Source organism: Aythya ferina (genome assembly GCF_964211825.1).
Source record: "Aythya ferina genome assembly, chromosome: Z".
NCBI classification, from domain to species: domain Eukaryota; kingdom Metazoa; phylum Chordata; class Aves; order Anseriformes; family Anatidae; genus Aythya; species Aythya ferina.
The window spans coordinates 52,240,633-52,254,511 of NC_140299.1; the positions used below are offsets into that span (position 1 = coordinate 52,240,633).

Here is a 13,879-nt window from a genome sequence, read left to right on the forward strand (position 1 = left end):
AGCCGTCCCCACCTCCCTTTCCTTTTGGTTCAGAAGCTGGTTTCATACACTGGAGTGCACTTCCTTCCCTTCCTGAAGGGAAGGAAGTCATTATCTACTAAAGGAAAAACACATCTTCCTAAAAACAAGCTCCCACACCACTAAGATTTGCACTGAGTGCTGTTCTCTACAGCTCCAGGGCTGTAGACAGGAGGTTTGCTGATCAGGGACTGGCTGGGTCTGCAGTTGCACTGCCGGCACATGCGGTCCAGTTCCCAAGTGCACATCTCCACAGACTTATGGAGCTACTCTAACACGTCCTCCATATGTAAAAGGCTGAATCTTTTGTAGTATCAGCTCCAGTCCAGGAGCCCTATACATGCTCAGGTAAACATTGCACTGAGTTTCACAAGCAACTGATTAAATAAGGATTTTTGATCGGCCGATTTTTGATCTCTCTTAGATAATTGTTTAAGGAAATGGGCAACTACAACTAATATGAAATGGCATTTGGCTGGCCATGAGGGAATGCTAGCCATTCTAGCTCACATCTCAAGGGTTAAGTTGGTGAAGTTTACCTCCTGGCCAGTCCATTTAACACAAGTAAAAATTTGTCCATCAGTACCTAAATTGAGGTTAGATAAAGCCAAATTGCATCCTTTTATTTGGCTTTATTTGCATTTGATTGGATCCTGTGTCTACCAGACCACTTCTGCTTTGTGATGAAGCCTTTCTTCCTTGTTCCACCCACTGGGGATGTTATTAGAATAATCATTTTTCACTGGGGAAGAAGTGCCAATTTTTTAAAGTATGGGCTTTGTTCACACTGACATTTTACTCTCTCCACTGCTAACCATTCAATCACATTAATGGCACAGAAACCCTAGTTTGTGCAGGCCAGGCTGTCCCTGTAAAAGTTGAATGGCAGAGTACACGTAATGTGCACTGAAACATTTCTAAAGGAGCCCTGGTGTGGGATAATTTTTGAATGGTAGACAATTGCACAGAGGAAGATTGAAATGTTAGCACAAAAATTTATACATGCTGCATGCCATTATAAGGTATATCTCTAGGGAATATGGGGAAGGCATAAAGTTGGTGTAAAATTAGAATTGCTACCTTAGGTATATTTTACTTGGCAACTCTACATACGTTCTTTGCTCTTCAAACTATAGGTTAGACTCATGGTTGGGAAAATCAGCTTATTTCTGGCAAGCTGAAGAATTTTTACCAGCTAAGTATTTGGCTGCATGTATATTTTACATCCAAAATGTAGTAATTTTGTTAACAGGGAGCCTCACACCACTTTATCTATAATAACTGCAGATGTAATTTGGCATGTGCTTACATTTAATGCCAAGCATTTGTGAGAAATGACAAGGCTATGCTTGTGGTAATGGGTCCTCTTCTTAAAATAACAGCAGTAATTTGGCAACTAACCTTCACAAGAGATGACGTTTTTAAATCATCCTTTTTAAACAAAATATATGTTACGTTAAGAAATATTACCCATACCGCTTGAATTGTTACTTGGTCATGTCTGAGCTTCAATATATTGTTTTATTAAAAAGACTTAGATGTAACTTATTGATTATTAGAGGCAGTTTGGTGCTTATACCAAAGGATGCAGGGAATTAAGCAAGCTCCTTTGTCTCCACTAGGCGCTAAGACAGGCTAGCAATGTTCTTGGTCCCAAGGGCAGCAGCTTCCTAGGTTCAGTACTTGACATGGCACAAACACCTCGAAGCTTCCCCCACTGCAGGGCACAGTGGAGTACCTAGGGGCTGTTAAGCCTCAACCACTTCTCTTTCTCTCCAACCAGAACACCGTCTTTTAAAGATCAAATGAGTGTTACCTGTTTTTCTGTGAATAGTACAGGAAGAAAAAAAAAAAAAAAAGTGAGCGTTGCAGGCTGCAGTAAACAGCATGGTGCTGTCATTTGTACTCACTGTGTTGTAAACCGGGCTGGAGTGACTAACTCCCATGTTAGGAAATACAAATTGAAGACGGGATGCTCAGTGAAAGTTTAGGTTGCTATAAAATAATAACGATGCAATTATTTCTTACTAAAAGTTAGGAAGTTACTTCCAGGAAGGCCTTATGAAAGTTGGCACCTCAGCTGACTCAGATATTGCAAATCAAGGGAGAAAGTAAAACAACACCGAGCAGATGCTTGAAACGCTGATTAATCTTCAATGTGTACCCCACAGTGCAATAGAAAAGAGTCCTGAAGTGCTGCAAAACTGTAAACTAATCACAGAAGAGTTGATCAAAACTCTTTGAAAAGTAATTTCCTAACCAGAAGTATTACTAATCTTATACCTTTCCTGTTTCCTGAACTAAGTCCAAACTAACTCACTTAGGGTTAAAAAGAGTTTGGATTTCCAGATGAAATATTTCATCTCAACAGCTGGCTTGCAAACTGGCATTCTTTATATCTGAAATCTGTCTTAGAGCTCTTCTGTTTATACCAAGGCATTTCTTGGTGTGACTGACTAAGCCCAGGGACTTCTCTAGCATCCTGATGTCAGGAGCCATCGATCTTGGAGGCTCAACAATGGCGTGCCATGCTTTGTACAGATTACAAGCATGGAGAAACAACTTCCTCCTCAGCAAGAACCCAGCTCCTTCATTCCTCTACATAAGGTCCTTTCCATGAACAGCAATTCACGCAGTCTAGGACCTCTTCCTGTAACCTTCTGGAGTAGTTGTGGTCCCTTTGTCAGCTCTCTAAGTCTTCCCTTGCACCCAGGCTTGGACCCCAGTGTGGGCTGCATCTTCCACACTTGCAAAAATGAGGTTGTGGTGTGGGTGCAGGCTAAGGAAGAAGAGTAGCCTTTGGAAAAGCAGAACAGATCAAATCTAGTATAGAAGTGCATGTCATGAGAGCTGTGTATCGGCCGTTCCTGGAGGCTTTCAGTAGCAGGGGGCTGCGAGGGAGGAGGCCAGGAGGTGCTATGACAGCCACAGGTAGTTGCTTCCAGCCAGCTCTGAAATGGATGAAAATGACCCACTGCATACCCAAACCTCAACCAATGGGAACAGCACGTGGCACCTCTGCTCACGGGTATCTGAGTGAGGCCAACAGCCACTGGGAGCAGAAGACATCGGAAGAGTAAGTGGAGGGGACGTATGGGAGGGGACTTGGTTGGGGACATGGCTGGAGACATAATATTGAAAGGATGCACTGTGCAGGGATTACCCTGAGGGGACTGTGGCCTATGAAGGACCCACAGAGAAGCAGTAAGAGGTGGGGAGCAGTGGAGGAAATTAAGAAGCAAGGAACAGCAGAAAGAAACCATTACACACTGACCCCAACCTCCTTCTTCATCCAGTGCCTCACAGAAGGAAATGGGAAGGACTGGGCATAACACCCACTGGATGCAAGGGATGTTGAGACTAGGAAGGAGGTAGAAGAGGTGTGTAACTGGAATAGAGCTTAGGGAAAAGACAGAAGGGTGTTTCCCTAAGGGTTTGACTGTTTATGTCTTTTTTTTCCCCTCTCAATATCTGAAAGGTGTTTCTCTAAGTGTTCACTTATTCATGTCTTTTTTTTTTTTCTTTTTTTTTTTTTTTTCTCCATATTCTGAATCAGTACCTGGAAGTTTGTGTTAATTGGTAACAGACTAAACTGAGCACAATTCCCTGACTGAAACTCTTTTGTCTGCAACAAACCTATCCTGCCTTCCATGGGACACAAAAGCCAACATAATGCTTGCTGTGGGTGTAAGACTTGGGAGGTACAAATTTCTCTGAGAAATCTATAGGAGCTGCACATGCCCATCCACTCTGAAAACTACACCCAAATAGAAATACTGCCAGTCCAGAAGGCTGATTTTTTATTAAAATCTGTTCCTGGTTTAGCTGTGGACTTGGTGTATGTACGGGCTAGCCATCAGATCTATCAATGCTCCCTTTCCTTGTTCATCTTCTTGAATGGTTTGCCACAGCTTGCCTCTCAGTAACCTGACTCTGCTGTCATGCAAGAAATTGTAAATGTGGAAAATGCTATCCAGTGGTGCGCAAAGATATTTCTCACCGTCTTACAGGTATTTAGCAAACTAAATCAAATATTCCATTTGCTTCTGATGAACAGCTGTTTATTAAGTGCTTTACTGGAAGATGATATCTAAATGCTTTAACAGTTGACACAGACACTGATTTACAAAATTAAAAAACTCTAGTCTTCTGATGATGTTTTGAAGGAATCTGATTTAAGGAGACAACAGCAGCAGGGCAATTTCCAGCCCCTTTTCAGTGCTCACATAGCACCCTTTCCACTGATGTCAGGTCACTAATTGTTTTGAAAACCCTGTCCAGCATACCCCACTCTATTCAGACTCTTTATTGCATGGGATGAGTCCTTATGCCTTGCTGATAATAAATTAAATGTACTCTTTCTCACTGTATTTGAGCAAGCATGCTGAAGTTAATTTATATGACAATTCAAAATTGTGATCTAGTAAATGTTTGGAAATGTGTAAAAATTGAAAGATGTAGTATATAGTGAAGTATATAGTGGCTGTATTTTTACATTAAGGACCTAATTTTTATTTCAGTTTTGTGACCAGATGAATGTACAGAGAGAGTCCATGTAAGTCAGTGGAGGTATGCAGCAGTGGCACTGGGGAACCTGGGATCAGAAAATGGGTCTGTTTTTATTTTGTCCGTCCCTGAGTTGCTCTGCAAGATGGTGACTGATGGAAGGAGCATGGGTCATTGTCGAAACAAATGTGTCTGCGTTTATTCAGTGCAGAAGGGTCTGCAACATTAATCTGAATATTTACTACTATATATGACACTCCGGTGGATAATATTATTTCAGATCACAGTCACTCTGCGCTCTCTGGAGTTTTGCTTTCAGGTCCTTGTATTTCTGTGCTCCTCGAAGAAATACAATGGCTGTAGGCTGAGAATCGAAACGCAAGTGAAGAAACTGGAACGTACAGTTCCCTCAGTAACCATGTATCATACAGGTTGCTCATAATAAAGCAAGGCACTAACAGCATGCACAATAACATCAGTGACTTCACTGCAGATGAGCAATGGCAGTGCATTATGTCTGTAGTGGGAACAATAATTTAGAGTTGCCTGTCGTTCGCGCGTTACATGTTTTCATTCACACTGGAGATGCACTGCTACACTTCTGCAGGCCGAACTGCAGTGTTTCTGGGTGCTCCTGACAAAAATTTTGGAAAGGGTGATGCACAGGCTGGTGTGTTTCTGGGAGAGGAGCCCACTGGGGAGGACGAGGAGCGCAGGCCGTTCCTCTGGGGGCTCCAACATGCTGCCCTTTGTGTTTGTCCCAAGCTGGAGAAGTTGGGCACTGTGAAGAAGGAGCTTTTTTAAGGTTCGGGAGTGGTTCCCAGTCCCACCACGAACCATTTCGGCCATATTCATCGTTGTCTCTGGGTAGGTAGCAGCGCACTAACTTTCACAGCTCCTCACCATGAAAAGCCACGGTGTTGAGGGGTGTCCCGGTCCTGCTGGACCTGGCACAGCCGGCGACAACCCTCCTCGGAGGTCCCCGGGCCTCCCCCACCCTTATCGCCCTGGGGTCCCACGCCACCCGTGTCCCACCGTGGCCAGCCCGTCCCGGGCCAGCAGGCGCTGTGCGGGCCCGTGCGGTGCGGGCGGAGCCTCGAGGTTTGTTTTGTTTTTGGCTGCAACGTGCACGCCCTCATGCAAATCGCCGCGTCCCCGCCTCTCCTTCACCCCCTCCCCCGGAGAGAAAAAGTGGGGAAAAATAAAACTAAAAAAAAAAAAAAAAAAAAAAGAAGAAAGAAGAAAGGAGAGAAGCAAAATAAAAAATGCAAGAGGAAACAAAAAAATAAAAGTGAAGGGGAAAAAAGAAAAAAGGGGACGGGAGAAAGAAGCCCCGGCGCTGCCCGGCCTTGGAAGGGGCGGTCGCCGCCGCCCTATAAGAGGCGCTGCGGGGCCGCGGCTGTCCGGGAGCGGGGCCGGCGTCGGGGCCGGAGCGGAGCGAGGCGGAGCGGAGGGGCAAGGCGGCTCGGCTCGGCTCGGCTCGGCTCGGCTCCCGGAGGGACCGACGGGACCCACGGCAGCTGCCCAGGGCCCCCCGGCCCGGGAGGTAGGCGAGGAGGGCGGTCGGGGGGATGCGCCGAGCCGAGCCGTGCCGTGATGCGGGCAGCTGTCGGGGGAGGCAGCCCCGGCACAGAGCGAGGGGGGAAGAAAGCGAATGCCTTTTTTTTTTTTTTTTTTTTTACCCCCTTTTTAATTCTTTTTTTTTTTTGTCTTTTTGTTTCTCGCTGCGCGCAGCGTGTCTAGAGCGAGGCTCGGAGGATGGCTTGCGGGACGGCAGGGCACTGGGAGGTAGACAGTGAAGCTTGTTTTTTCTTTTTCCCCTCTTGTGCGTTTGTTTATTATTCTTACTATTTTTTTTAATTTTTTTTTGTAACCACTTTATTGTAGCTCGTCCTGAGCGAAGCGACGCTGGGTTGGCTGCGCTCGCGGAGGGGGGCTCGCCTCGCCGTCCCTTCCAGCCCCGGTGGGCTGCTAGAAGATAACGGGAAGGGTTTCCATCCCCTTCACACCTACGGGAAATCCATAAAACGTCGGGGGCGGGGAGGGCCTTGGGATGAGCGGGAGTGTAAAAATAAAAAAATCGATCCCGCAGCTTTTTGTGATGGGCAGGAGGCTGAGTTGCAGGCGGCACATCCCGCTCCTGCGTGCCAGGCTGTTGTGAAGTCTGTGCTCTGCTATGTTACAGGCTGCCATCAGCCTCTTACCGAACACTGCTGCTTAGCGCGGGACGTGCCTGACTGCTCAGATGCATACGGTCTATCAGAGGAAAGATACTCTGACTGTAAATCGAAAGTTTACAGTAAACAGTATTTTTGTCTGTTTTGAACATGAGCTGTTTGTCCCGCCACCCCCAGCTGCTGTGCTTGGAGATTTTAAGGGTAATCAACTTACTTGGAGGGTCGAAGTTGATCTCTAGTGTGTTGGAGTAGACCTTACAAAAGCCAGGGGGATAAAAACATGTGCTCGCACTTTTAGCTGAATCGGTGCCCATCTTGAAAATTATGGGTATAGATTAATGCATTACAAACCCGTTAGGAGGTGGCCTTTGGAAATCGGTCACTGCTGGTGCAGCAGGGAACAGCCACGTCTTGGGGATGTTCCATTAACAACAGATGGTCTGGCTTGCTGTCTTGAGGCTCTCCGAACTGAGCAGTCTCGCTCAGTTTTGAAAGGGGTTAGGGTAATAAACACACAGCGCGAATGTGTTTTTGGTCTGGTCCTGGTTGGCACAGGTTTCCATCCTCACATGCAGGGACAGGTGGCAGCGTGTGCCCAGGTTCTCCCGGAGCATCGCGCAGGGAGCTGCCTGGGGCTGCAGCATTGCTGATGTGTCAGCTGTAAATGCTGCTCCTGGGTCATCACCCTTCATCGCGCCCATCTGAACTTTCATGTGTGTAAAATGTGGTGCCTCAGTCTGTACCTGGTGTGGTCTGGGCAGGAGTTATATGTATCTGGTGTGGTCTGGGCAGCTACAGGCAGGAGTCTGATGCCTTAACTCGCAACCCGTGCCGTGTTGATCGTGTTGTCACAGTGCAGTAGGGCTGATTATGGTGAGAATTGGAAGTTGGCTCTTTCCAAACTGGGGATAAAAGGTCTGCAGCCTGGAAACAAGAGCTGTGTGGTAGAGCTTAAATTGAACTTTTGAAGTTGAGAGTGTCTCGCTTCAGAAGACAGGAGTGTGCTCACCATGGTTATTCTGCAGAGATGGGTGGGTATGTGCTAGCTTTGGGCTGCCAGAGATCGCAGTGGCTCTCATTTGCTGTTACAGTGCAGTGGTCCAGCATTGCAGCCATTCACAGTAACTTTCCCTTGAGAAATTACTGTTGAAGTTCAATTAGCCGTATGCTATTTGTGTGAAACAAGCACCTTGGGTGCAGCTCTGTGTAAGGTTTTGGTGTTTACAAGAGTTACAGCAATCTTTAGATATAAATTCCAGATTTCTTCCAAGTTCAGCTGGACTGTAGTGTAAGCAGGTATATTGAAAATCACTTAATGTCCCTTTCACCCAGCGAGACAGAGGCGTGTTTATAAATGGGTTTGCCACAGGCAGCTGCTGGCTAACCTTTTTTGTCATGCCAAATTTGTTTTCAAAAACCCGTGTGGCTCAGCTCTATTGATGTGAGCGGAGACCTTGTCTAGCACCAAATTCAGCACCTGCCGTTGCAGTGCAGGTGAGAGTGGTTCCCGGTGAAGTGCTGAACTACAGAAATTGAAAACGCATGACTATTAAAAATGCAAATTCTCAAAGATGAATCTAGTGTACACAGCTCAGGAAGCGAGTCCTCCCTTGCCTTCCTCTCTGTGAGCCTGTTTTCTCACTAGTAGTTCACCTGGCAGAACTGTGCCCACAAACCAGACCTGGAGGAGGATCGGTCCCGAACCCATCCCTCAGTGGCAGAATGGGATCAGCGCTGCTAGTGTTTATCACGTGTGTTGCACCACGCAGGCACAACATTTCCTAGGGTGTGGTTTCTTCAGAACTTTAATCCAAAGTAATTGAGGGCTGCAGCTGCGCTAGTAATGGACCCAGTTCACTTCCCCCCAAGTGCCTGTTCTCTCATCTCTCCCTATCTGTTTCACCCTCTGGGCTGGTGTTGGTGTTCACCAACCAGTGAACAAACTTGAAATTATTATTTTTCTCTGAGCATTTGGGTCTGGGGGTGCTTTCACGAAGGGATGGAAGGGATGAAAATGTTTATTTTAGCTTCGGCATCCTGTGTTCAGGGGTTTGGTGTGGGTTTGTGAATGCTGGTGCCAGCACAAAGATGATGACAGGAGCAGGGCAGAAAGGGAACCAGACTACCCCTTTGTTTAAGTAACCTTGGAGCAAGCACCCTTGGTGTTTATATAGGTCTTTTAGGCTGGGCAACACACCAAATCCTGAAATAAGTCTGCAGGCCATGGCTGACCAAACACCAGCATGTTTCTATTAGGCTGCTTATTCTTGATGACTCCTGCTGTGACTGGCCAGAGTCAGGACCTGCTGTTTAATAAAACACACACACATATATATGCTGTATTTTCCTAGTTCATCTGAGGCAGCTAGGGACTGACATGGTAGAAGTTTTTATGTCTGCTGAAGATTTGAATCCTGAATTCTTGAAAGCTTTGCTGTGTAGTTATCCAGCACAGTTGCAACTACTGATATTAAGAATAAAGATCATAAATAACATGGTAGAATTCTTACTTGTAGAAGATGATTGCAATTATTAAAAATAAAAATAAAAATATTTCCTATAATGTAGGAAATACTCCTCTATTTCTACTGGCTGTAGGAAAGTCATACAGAACGACTCAGAAAAATTACTATGATTTGAACTACTGATTGGAATACCCTCTTACCTATTTTTACATCTGTTTTTCTAATAAAACAAACAAATGAACAAAAAACAGCAAAGCAAGACCTGTCTTTTTTAGCACTTGTCATAGGGCAGAAAACATGTGAGCTTGCCTCAAGGACTGAGGGAGAGACAGAGTAGGATGGAAAACTGTTGATGCAGCTTTCCTGACACAACAAGCTAACACTGTAGGAAAAATAGAAGCATTCAGATCTTAAGATTTATTGGGTTATTAGTGAAAAGGCTTGATCGTGGATTATAAGAAGAATGTACATCAGTCTGAAAGGCATAAATATCCATATACAAGCTGACCTTTTTCCTCTTCTGTTATTTTCTGGAGGAGTGTTGCTTAGCAGAGCTCAATCTAATCCAATAAGAGATCCGTTTGTGTTGTGTTAACTTTGTTAGGGAACAATTGGCATTAGGCAAAAAGAGGAGAGCAGAAGAGCCTTTCCAAAGCTGCTCTGGCTTGGGCTAGATAGCAAGGTCGTTCTTTGGGAAAGAGCAAACAAAGTCAGAGCCCCTGACCACATGGTTCAGAGATCATTCTGGAGGTCTGGCTTCCTTTCTAGCAGGCAGGGCTGCGTGGAAGGTAAAGTGGCCAAAACCAGCTACCAGCCTACTTGCTTGGCTCCCTGAAACATTCTGCAGTTTTACTAGCCCATGTCCCAGTGAAAGGCTGTTACTGGGAGCTGGAACGCAAGCTATGCAATTAATGTTCATTAGCATTCTTGGCTGTAAGTAAAAGCCAAAATTAAGCCATGTGTAAGGTCTCAGAGCAACAGCGGTGGCGGTCTAGGTGATAACAGCAGGACCAGGATAACCTGGTTTCCAGCAACAGTGTCTGTCTTGTGATGATATGCTCCTGTTTCCCCTTAACTGATCTTAATATCATAATAAATATGAGATCACAAAACCTTATATTCTGCAAGGTAAAAGCAAAAGTGTGTTTTTACTCAGCTACAGCACTGTAATGTGTCTGCTTTTAAAGACTGTTGGCTGTGTTGCTCATGTCAGCAGCCAGGTTGTAAAGCCCATGTTTTCAGACATAGCTTGTACTTTTGCAGGTGAGTTCTTGTGCCTTCAAAAGAAACAAGCAAAAATCATACACGTGTTTTGTCTGAGAGATGTATTCATGGGGGGTACGTTTATATTCTTAGGATATGTTGATGCCTGTTTCTCCTCTTACCAATGTTGTGATTATGCTCCCATAATAGTAATTTTGTTGTGGCTGATGGTTTAAGCAGAGTTAGGACCAAATTTAAATGTATTAAAAAATGAAACAAAACAAAACCAAAAACCTCCCCTCACCCAAACAATGAAATGGCAGCACCCTTTTGTATGTGCAGAAGCATTGACATTTCTTTCTAGTAGCAGCAGTGGAGCCCAAGTTCAAAATCTAGTCCTCTCTTAAAGCATTTTCTGTTTATGAAACTAAATTAATCTTGCATTTCAGTCTTTGTGCTATCACTGGACAATGTGCTTTTTATCAAAATTATTTGTTTTAAAGTATTCTTGATGTTCTTTACCCTATTAAATTAGGGTAGCAATTCTTACCACCTAATTTACCAGCTTTAACAAACCTATATTGAAATATTCATCCTAAAGAAATCTGTATCTTTTCTTCCCAGTTGTATTCACATATAAAACCAGACATAATTGCAGCCAATTAGATTGTCTGTGGGAGTATGCTTTGACTCCAGTGGAACTTTCTCAGCATCATTAAGAATATCCTAAGCTCCACAGAAAATGTATGGCTTGGGTCCCATTTCCATTAACAACTTGCCAAACTATTTTGTTTACATTTCTTTTACGAACTTACTCTCTCCCTTTGGGTGTTTAATGCCACTTCTGCACCTACGTGAAGTTTTTTTGAATTGTTAGTCCTTTGCTTCAATTTGAGTAGACCACAGCTCTTCACTGCTGGATTTAGTCCCTTGAAATTGTGCATGTAAACTAATGGATCTCTGTCCCAAATCTTGCTTGAAGAGATGTAACTTAGGATATGAACAAATTCGGTCACCCTTGTCTCTGTTACATCAGTATGTGCATTATATTAAAATAACCATACTTTTGTGTGTTTTACATGTCTGCTAACTGTCTTGTTGACCCTAAGGATTGGAGCTTTAGCCGCAGGAGTGTGAGTTGTACAGCTGGAGCTACAGAACACAAATGTGCAGAACGAATTGTTTCTGTGAACCAGGCAAAAAGGGGAAGCTTTGCACACAACTTTCTGGCAGCGCTCCCGGCGAGGTGCCCGGTGCCACACCTGCTGCAACAGGCATGCTGCCTCCATTCTTATCATCTATGCCAATTATTTTTTATTCCTCTATGAATAACCTTAGAGATAAGTGGTTATTGAAAGCAGTATCAGTTGCAAAGATTGAGCAGAAATTCATTCCTCTTCATAGCTGATGCTCATTACTTTCAAAAGCATTTGGACACCTCTTTATTATCTCTAGTGAATTACTAGTTTCTACATCCATATGGTTGGGTGGCTTGTGATGTGGGAGCTGAAGTCATGTTGTGGGACAGTGTCTTGTAGGGTTTCAAGGATCAAACAGTTCAAACTGACATCTGTTGCAAAATACTGCCTTTGCCACCTGTTTTTTTTTTTTTTTTTTTTTTTGACAATGTCATTTCCTTGCATTGTGCTAGAGGCTTTTTCTTGGCTGATTCTTTTCTGCATAGTTCAGAGAACTTTTTTTATTTTGTCTGCTATAATTTATACCGGTGTGACAGATATCAGTGCAGTTGTGTAGGTACCAGGCTTCACAGACAGTTTATTCCTTGCACCAATGAACCCCAAAGACACCTCTGGGATGTTTCCCACAGTATGAGCCACGTTTCATTCTTTCTTTCCGGACATGTGCTGGTTCACAACATGCTGCTCCCAGATGGCAAAGATCACGAAGAAAATAACAGTAAAGTTTATTTGGATGTTACAGGGCAGACAAACATCTCAGATTGCAGCTTAATCTTGTGCTGGGCCAAGATTGTTTGTAACCTTGTCTTTTCCCAAGATCAAGAGCAAGCTACAGAAACAAGACTTTGAAGACATTGCCTTCCGAAAAAGTCCTTATGAAGGTGATGGCAACACTGCAAGGCGTGGTGATTTTGCTCAAGAGAAGATACAAACACCCCAGTGGTGCTCCAGCCACTCCAGGGTAGGAATGTGGAGCACTTATGCAGTGTACACTTTCTGAAGACAGATCTCTAGCTGCTTTGTGTGGGTAAAGCGATTCAGTGAGCAGGGAGTGGGTCTGAAGAGGTTTTCTTGCCTAAGACCTCCTGAGCTCACCAATTTCTTTTCCCAAAAGTTGAGTAGGCTGATGACTTTCTTGGGGGGTGCCTTGTCTTTCCTCGCACCCTAAAGGTGTCCGTCATGCAGAAAACAGTACCTTTTACTACGTGAAACGCTTCCTCTTTTTTCCCATTTGAGAAGATAACGTCCTTAAATAGGATGCGTCATCAGCTGGAAAAAGTGACTGAGGCTGTGTTACACAGCTTTTTGCAGACTGTGTACTGACGATGCTATAGTTGCTCAGAGATCAAAGCTTAATGGCATGAATTGAGATCAAATGTCGCAATTATTATTTTAGCAGGATGTTCTATTATTTCTAGATCTCACTACAGAGAGGAGCTCATTCTATGAGAGCCAAAAAAAAAAAAAATCAGCTAATATGGACTATGGATTTTTGGACATTGGCCGTGATAAAGCAAATCGTCTTTTTGTTTGTTTTCACCAGAGAATGGACTATATTTCAGCCTCTTTTTTTTTTTTTTTTTTTGTGTGGGGAGAGTATGGATGTCCAGTGTAATAGGAAAGTTGAAATATTTCATGTGTTTCACAACGTTCCAGTGGAATTTTTTTTTTTTTTTTGGTAAAACAGATGACTATTTGAGTGTTATACTTGACACTTAAGCAATTGCTCTTGCTGAAGTGCGTGACACAGTCTTTGGCACGTGCCTTACTTTGGGCCAGTCCAACTGTGGCACGTGCAAGCCTGACTTCTTCCAGTGTATGGGAAACACACTTGTTTTCACCAGTGAGCTTCCTGAATGTGCTAGCAGTAAGGAGAACCAGTTGTTGTTGTCATTCTGGTAGGAAGACATTGCTCCTGTGTGACCTGGGACAGGTTTTCAAAGGAGCTTGGTATGCTCTGTCACACGGGAAGCTTCTGAACAGCAGCCATGTCTAAAAACATGGCTTCCTGTAAATGCCTAAGGAGGCACCGCAGACTTTGGAAAATCTAGTCCAATTTATATTATGGAATACTTTGTAAGCTAGTGCTCAGGTCTTTTGCAAACTATCTCTTATGGTTTATTTCTTGTTGGTAGGCACAGGCCCACCTGTGCCCTAAAAATACCCCTTGGGACTTGAGCTTGGTCAGAAAGAGGAAGCAAAATCATCTGAAGAGTTCATGGCCAGCAGTTTGTGTGCTTGTGATATTCATTCTGGCCGCAGGCTTTCATAACGATCTCTGCTCAGCGATTCATAGCTGGTCTTTTTGAGC

The 13,879-nt window shown here is 44.2% G+C and overlaps 1 protein-coding gene across 2 annotated transcripts in view; it reads left to right on the forward strand.

The window, feature by feature from the left end:
- Window positions 1-5,920: 5,920 nt before the first annotated feature.
- The window catches only part of ABCA1 (ATP binding cassette subfamily A member 1), a 91,580-nt gene continuing 83,621 nt past the window's right edge, over window positions 5,921-13,879 (forward strand). For both annotated transcript variants that reach the window (XM_084503469.1, XM_084503470.1), the window contains exon 1: window positions 5,921-6,070. The gene's annotated coding sequence lies outside the window, so the exon portion shown is untranslated. The remainder of the gene's footprint in view (window positions 6,071-13,879) is intronic.